This window comes from Papio anubis, chromosome 3 (genome assembly GCF_008728515.1).
Source record: "Papio anubis isolate 15944 chromosome 3, Panubis1.0, whole genome shotgun sequence".
Lineage (NCBI taxonomy): Eukaryota > Metazoa > Chordata > Mammalia > Primates > Cercopithecidae > Papio > Papio anubis.
In genome coordinates this window covers 169199977-169206016 of record NC_044978.1, presented here as the reverse complement: position 1 = coordinate 169206016, position 6040 = coordinate 169199977, and the positions used below count along the sequence as shown (strand labels likewise).

General features: G+C 43.2%; 1 long non-coding RNA gene across 1 annotated transcript; it reads right to left on the bottom strand.

The window, feature by feature from the left end:
* Positions 1 to 1435: 1435 nt before the first annotated feature.
* Positions 1436 to 4124, bottom strand: LOC108585852. The gene is made up of 2 exons (XR_001902366.3): positions 3805 to 4124; positions 1436 to 3238 (listed from the first exon to the last, which is right to left on the bottom strand). It is a non-coding gene; the product is annotated as an uncharacterized LOC108585852 (long non-coding RNA).
* Positions 4125 to 6040: the final 1916 nt, after the last annotated feature.

The window sequence follows — 6040 nt, the reverse complement described above, 5'->3', positions numbered from 1 at the left end:
GTCCTTACTTGCTCCTTACCGTACGAGGAAGAGGATGGACTTACCTGACTGGAGAGATGTAAATCAAGACTGATTGGACTGGACATGTGGAAAAACTAAAACCATCATACACTACCAGTGGAAATGTAAAATGGTGCAGCTGCTTTGAGAAACAGTCTAGTAACTGCTAAAATGGTTGAATATAGAGTCACCATCTGATATTCAACAACTCTACTTGTAGGCATGTACCAAGAGAAATGAAAATATATGTTCACATAAAAGGTGAGTTTTGCAAATGTTCACAGCATCATAATTCATTATGGCCAAAAAGCAGAAACAATTCATATGTCTAGCAACCATACAATGTTGCATAACCATACAATGGAATATTATTTGGCAATAAAAAACTGAAGTATTGCCACATGCTGTGTAACATGGGTGAATCTTATTTTCCTGTCATACTTCCATATAAAATTAGAAACAGATAATAAGAATAACAACCAATACTTTCTGAGCACTTCTATATGCCAGTCCCTTTGTATACATTCATTTGTTTAATCCCTGGAGATCATCAGAATGTTCCCATTTCTCATATGACTGAGATATGGAGATATAAAAAATATTCTCAAGGTTCTACAGCAAGTAATTGGAAGAAATATGTTCAAATGCATGTGACCTGACTCAGGGTCCCTCTATAACTCCATATTGCTTCTAGGTGTAGGTTATACTCACACTGAAAGTTCCAAAGAAAAAGTCACAATTGTTTCATGGAACAGACCACAGTGGGTTCCTTCCCAGTACTCTGGAGCCCCATGGCATGCTGCTCTATTCCTAGAAGCTGTGTACACTCACTCTCGGCTTCCAGGAACATGCAGGCTGACCTCCAAGCTGGTGACAGCCCATTTGGAAGGGGGCAGAAGGCACAATCTGGAATGTAGCAGGAAATTAGCAGCTAGAGGCAAGCTTTCAGGCAAGTTCGGGCTGAGGGAAGCTAAAATTCAATAAGCCAGGCTTCAAATTACATGTATCTGATCAATTCCCCAATAAATGATTTCAGCTATAAAGCATATCTGTGAGAACAAACAGATTCAAAAGCCTGGTAGAGTTTTCCAGATTCTGTTCAAGGATAAAGTTTAGAAGGTTCCAACAAAGTACCTAAACCAAGTTAAAGCTGTCTGTACACTATTTCCTCTTCTCTCATGCTTTCATAACCCCACTCGAATCTTCCCTACTCCCCATTACTCTACTGTAACTGTTTGTCAGGATTACAAGGACCTCCCCACAGCTGAGTCCAATGGTCAGTTTTTATAGCCTTTGCCTTACTTGACTTCTCACAGCATTCAACACTGCTAATTCCCTCCCTTCTTGATACTTTCTTCACTTTACTCCTGGGACACCACATTCTTACTTTTTCTCCTACTTTACTGGTTGTTCCCTAGCGGTGCCCTTTTGTTGATTTTTTTTTCTCCCTATTATCAGAGAAGTTATCTTCTTCTCTTCTCACATATTTAGTATATTGCCAGTTTCCAATTTATTTCCTCTCTGCTCCAAAGCCACCCTTCATTGCCTGTTCTGCAATAATGGAACTGGACTCTGTAGGCATTTCTCCTGCACAGCTGATACAATGTTCAGTTTTGTCAACAGTGTTGGAGGAGGGGGCTTCCCTTCCTGGTTCTGGTGTGTTTCCTGACACATGGCTACCATGTACATGTGAGGGACATCCAGCAGCACTTCATGGACCCTGGCAGGGTGCTTTCTGCTTCCCCAGTGGCTGTAGACCAACACACACCCAGAGAACCCAGCAAACTCTGCTGTCCAGTGAGCCACAGCCATACCTTCTCCAGTGAAGCTCAGGTCCCAGCCTTGGGGAGGGACTTGTCTTCCAAATTTGCTCCTCAAGTACTGTCCCTCAGCCCAAGAATATTCTTCAGCATTCTCATTAGCCTTTTAGAATTAATCCTTGCCACTCAATAATTCTTTATATTACACTTACCTCATTCACAATACTGTGCGGCTTCTGTCTTCTGGACCCTGACCATTCCCTTAGTGATCTCACCTAGTCTCGTAGCTTTAACTGCTCAGGACCCCCAGATCTCTCAGGACCCCTAGATCTCTCTCTCTGTCTCTCTTGAACACCAGACTTAATACAACTGCCCACATGACATCTCCACTGGGGTATTAACACAGCAAACCTGTATGTCCAAAACAACACTCCAGATACTCCCAATACTTGCTCTATCCACAGCCTTCTCTATCACACTTGCTAACTTAATCCTTCCATTTGCTCATGTCAAAAACTTTGGGAGATACCAGTGACTCTTTTCTCTCTTACTCTCACATTAAATCCACCAGGAAATCCTCTTGAATCTATCTTCAAAATATCCGCCATTTCCCAATTCTCCTCTCACGACCTCCACAGCTACGAACCTAACCACTGTCATTTCTTGCCTGGATTCTAGCAAAAGCCTCAGTACTATCCTCAACACAATAGCCAGAGCAATCTTTTAAAATATATCATGTCACTCTTTTGCTCAAAATCCTTGCAGTAGTTCCCAGAATCCAAAACCAAATCCTTGAAATGCCCAACACCCCCTTACATTTGCTATTCCCAAACTGTGCACCAAGGCACTCCAAGGCAGCATTCACAGGGACACTACAGGGTACTTTCTATGTTCTAGGTTATACAGCAATATCAGTCATGTTACTACTATAAAATTGTTAGAACCTAACCACTTGTAAATCCAAACCATTAGTTTTCTTTGACGTAGGGGCATCATAAAAAATTACGACGACACTAAGGGCACTATGGGCCTAGAAAGTTGGGGAACCCCTACCCTACACAATAATCTGTCTGATCTTATCTCCTGAAACGGCCCCTCTGTTTGCTCCACTCACTCTGCCCCAGCCAACCCAGCCTCCCTGTGCTCCTCACCCCGCCTGGTACATGCCTGCCTCAGGCCCTCTGCAATGACTGGTTCCTCTGTCTAAAATGTCCTTACCTCAGATGCCCTTGGCTGCCTTCTACATTTTCAGATGTGTTCAAATGTCACTTTCTCACATGAGATATTCTATCACTGCCTGTATTAGTGTGGGCTGCCATAACAAAACACCATGGAGTGGGTGGCTTAACAACACACATTTATTTGCTCTGTTCTGGAGGCTGAAAGTCCAAGATTGAGGCTCCAGCCAATTCCATCTGCTGTGAGGGCTCTCTTCTCAGCTTGTGAACGGCAGCCTCCTTGCTGTGTCCTCATACAGCCTTTCCTCAGTGTGTGCGTGTGGGAAGAAAGTGAAAGGGAGAACTCGTGTCTCTTCTTGTAAGAACACTAATACTGTTGAATCAGTGCCCATCCTTACGAACTCATTTCATCTTAGTTACCTCCTTAGAGGCCCCATCTCCAGATACAGCCACATTAGAGTGAGGACTTGAACATACAAATTTGGGGGAGACACCAACATTCAGTTCATACCACTACCATTTCTGAAATTGCAATCCCATTCTCCCCAACACTCCTTCACCCACTTACCTTGCGCTCTTCTCCCCACAGTTCGCCTTTCTCACATACTCTCCAATGAATTCATATTATGACTCTTGTTTATTATCTGTCACCCTCTCCCCCAACTAGAATAAAACTCAATGATTAAGGGTAGGAGCCTTTGTCTACTTAGTTCATTATGTGTCCCAGGCATCTAGGTTAGTGCCTTGTACACAGCTGGTACTCAGATTAGCTGTTGAATGTATGAAGGAGAAAAAACATCTCCTTCCTGGCCCCTTTTCCCTTTTCATTCTCTTTGCACATCACCAGGGAAGGAAAAGAAACATACCTCAATAATCGATTAGTTTCAGGAGAACTGGTAGTCTTCATTCCATGTAGAAACCAGATCTGATATTCAATAATTAAAAATAATTAATATTTAATAAGCAACCCAAATTTCTACCAACAGATCACTAGGTAAACACCAGATAAAAAGACTTCCAAGCAGTCCATGATTCTAGCATACTCATCTACGACTGCTGGATATAAGATGTGATTTGATTAAAGAAGACAGGCCAGGCGCGGTAGCTCACGCCTGTAAATCCCAGCACTTTGGGAGGCCGAGGCAGGTGGATCACGAGGTCAAGAGATTGAGACTATCCTGGCCAAAGTGGTGAAACCCCATCTCTACTAAAAATACAAAAATTAGCTGGGTGTGGTGGCACATGCCTGTAGTCCCCAGCTACTCAGGAGGCTGAGGCAGGAGAATCGCTTGAACTAGGGAGGCAGAAGTTGCAGTAAGCCGAGATCGTGCCACTGTACTCCAGCCTGGGCAACAGAGCGAGACTCTGTCGCGCAAAAAAAAAAAAAAAAGTACAATAAATGAAGTGCATTTATTAGGATAATCAATAATTATCAGGTCCAGTTCTATACGGAACGAAAACTACCAGCTCTCCTGAAACTAACTGTACCCTCGGCAAGTCTCTTAGTGTGTGGAACTGTTTCTTCATCTGAAAAATGAAAACAACAAGACACGCAAGGTACAGCATGAGGTAATGTGCTCAGGGTGCTCTCAACAGCTAGACTTGTGTACTAGTCTCAGCTGCACAGCTCTCTAGCTGGGTGACTTTGAACAACCAGTCCGACCTTCTGAGCTCCCATTTTCTTTCCTGTAATAGTTGGATAAAATAACCTCATAGTGGCAAGAATCAAGAGACTTCTCAAAAGAAACATAGAGGCCAGGCGCAGTGGCTCACATCTGTAATCCTAAGCACTTTGGGAGGCCAAGGCAGGTGGATCACTGGAGGTCAGGGGTTTGAAACCAGCCTGGCCAACGTGGTGAAATCCCGTCTCTACTAAAAACACCAAAAAAAAAAAAAAAAAAAAAAAGCCAGGTGTGGTGGTGGACACCTGTAGTCCTAGCTACTCAGGAGGCTGAGGCAGGAGAACTGCTTCAACCTGGGAGGTAGAGGTTACAGTGTGCTGAGATCACACCACTGCACTCTAGCCTGGGCAATAGAGCAAGACTGCATCTCAAAAAAAAAGAAAGTTAAGCATAGAAGTTACCACATGATGGAACAATCCTGCTCCTAGGTATATCCAAAATCATTGAAAACAGATACACAAACACTTACACATCAATGTTCACAGCAGCAATGCTCACAACAGCCAAAAGGTGGAAACAGCCCAAATGTCTATCTACAGATCAGTAGATCAACAAAATTGCAGTGGCTACATATAATGGAATATTACTACGCCACAAAAAGAAATAAAGAACTGATACATGACGCAATGGGGAAGAACATGGAAAACATTAAGCTAAGTGGAAGGAGTCAGACACAAAAGGTCACATACCGATTCCATTTATACAAAATACCCAGAACAGGCCAGGTGCAATGGCTCACGCCTGTAATACCAACACTTTGGGAAGGCAAGGCAGGAGGATTGCTTGAGTCCAGGAGTTTGAGACCAGCCTGGGCAACATAGCAAGACCCTATCTCTACAAAAAAACTTTAAAAAATATCTGGGCGTGGCAGCACGTGCCTGTAGTCTCGGCTACTCAAGAGGCCAAGGAGGGAGGATTGCTTGAGCCCAGGAAGTCAAGGCTGCAGTGAGTCATATTCATGCCGCTGCACTTCAGCCTGGGCAAGAAAGAGCAAGACTGTCTCAAAAAACTGATAATACCCAGAATTAATTCACAAAAACAAAATACAGATTGGGGGTTGCGGGGGTTAGGGAGTGGGAATGGGGAGGAACTGCTTAAACAGCGCTGGATTTTCTTTTACGGTGATGAAAATGTTTGGGAACTAGACAGAGGTGCTGATTATGCACTACTGTAAATGTGCTAAATGGCACTAAACTGCTCACCTATTTAACTTTTAATACTTAAACTTAGCCTTAAAATGGCTAATTTTATGTGAATTTCACCTCACTAAAAAAAGAAAGAAAATACGTGGTAAAGGCCTTTAAAAACAGTAACTGTGTGGTGCCTAGAGATCTGGGTTTAGCTCTGCTGCTTACTGGCAACAAGGTAATGTCTCTCTGGACTTCAGTTTCCTCATCTGTAAAATGATGAGGTTGGATTA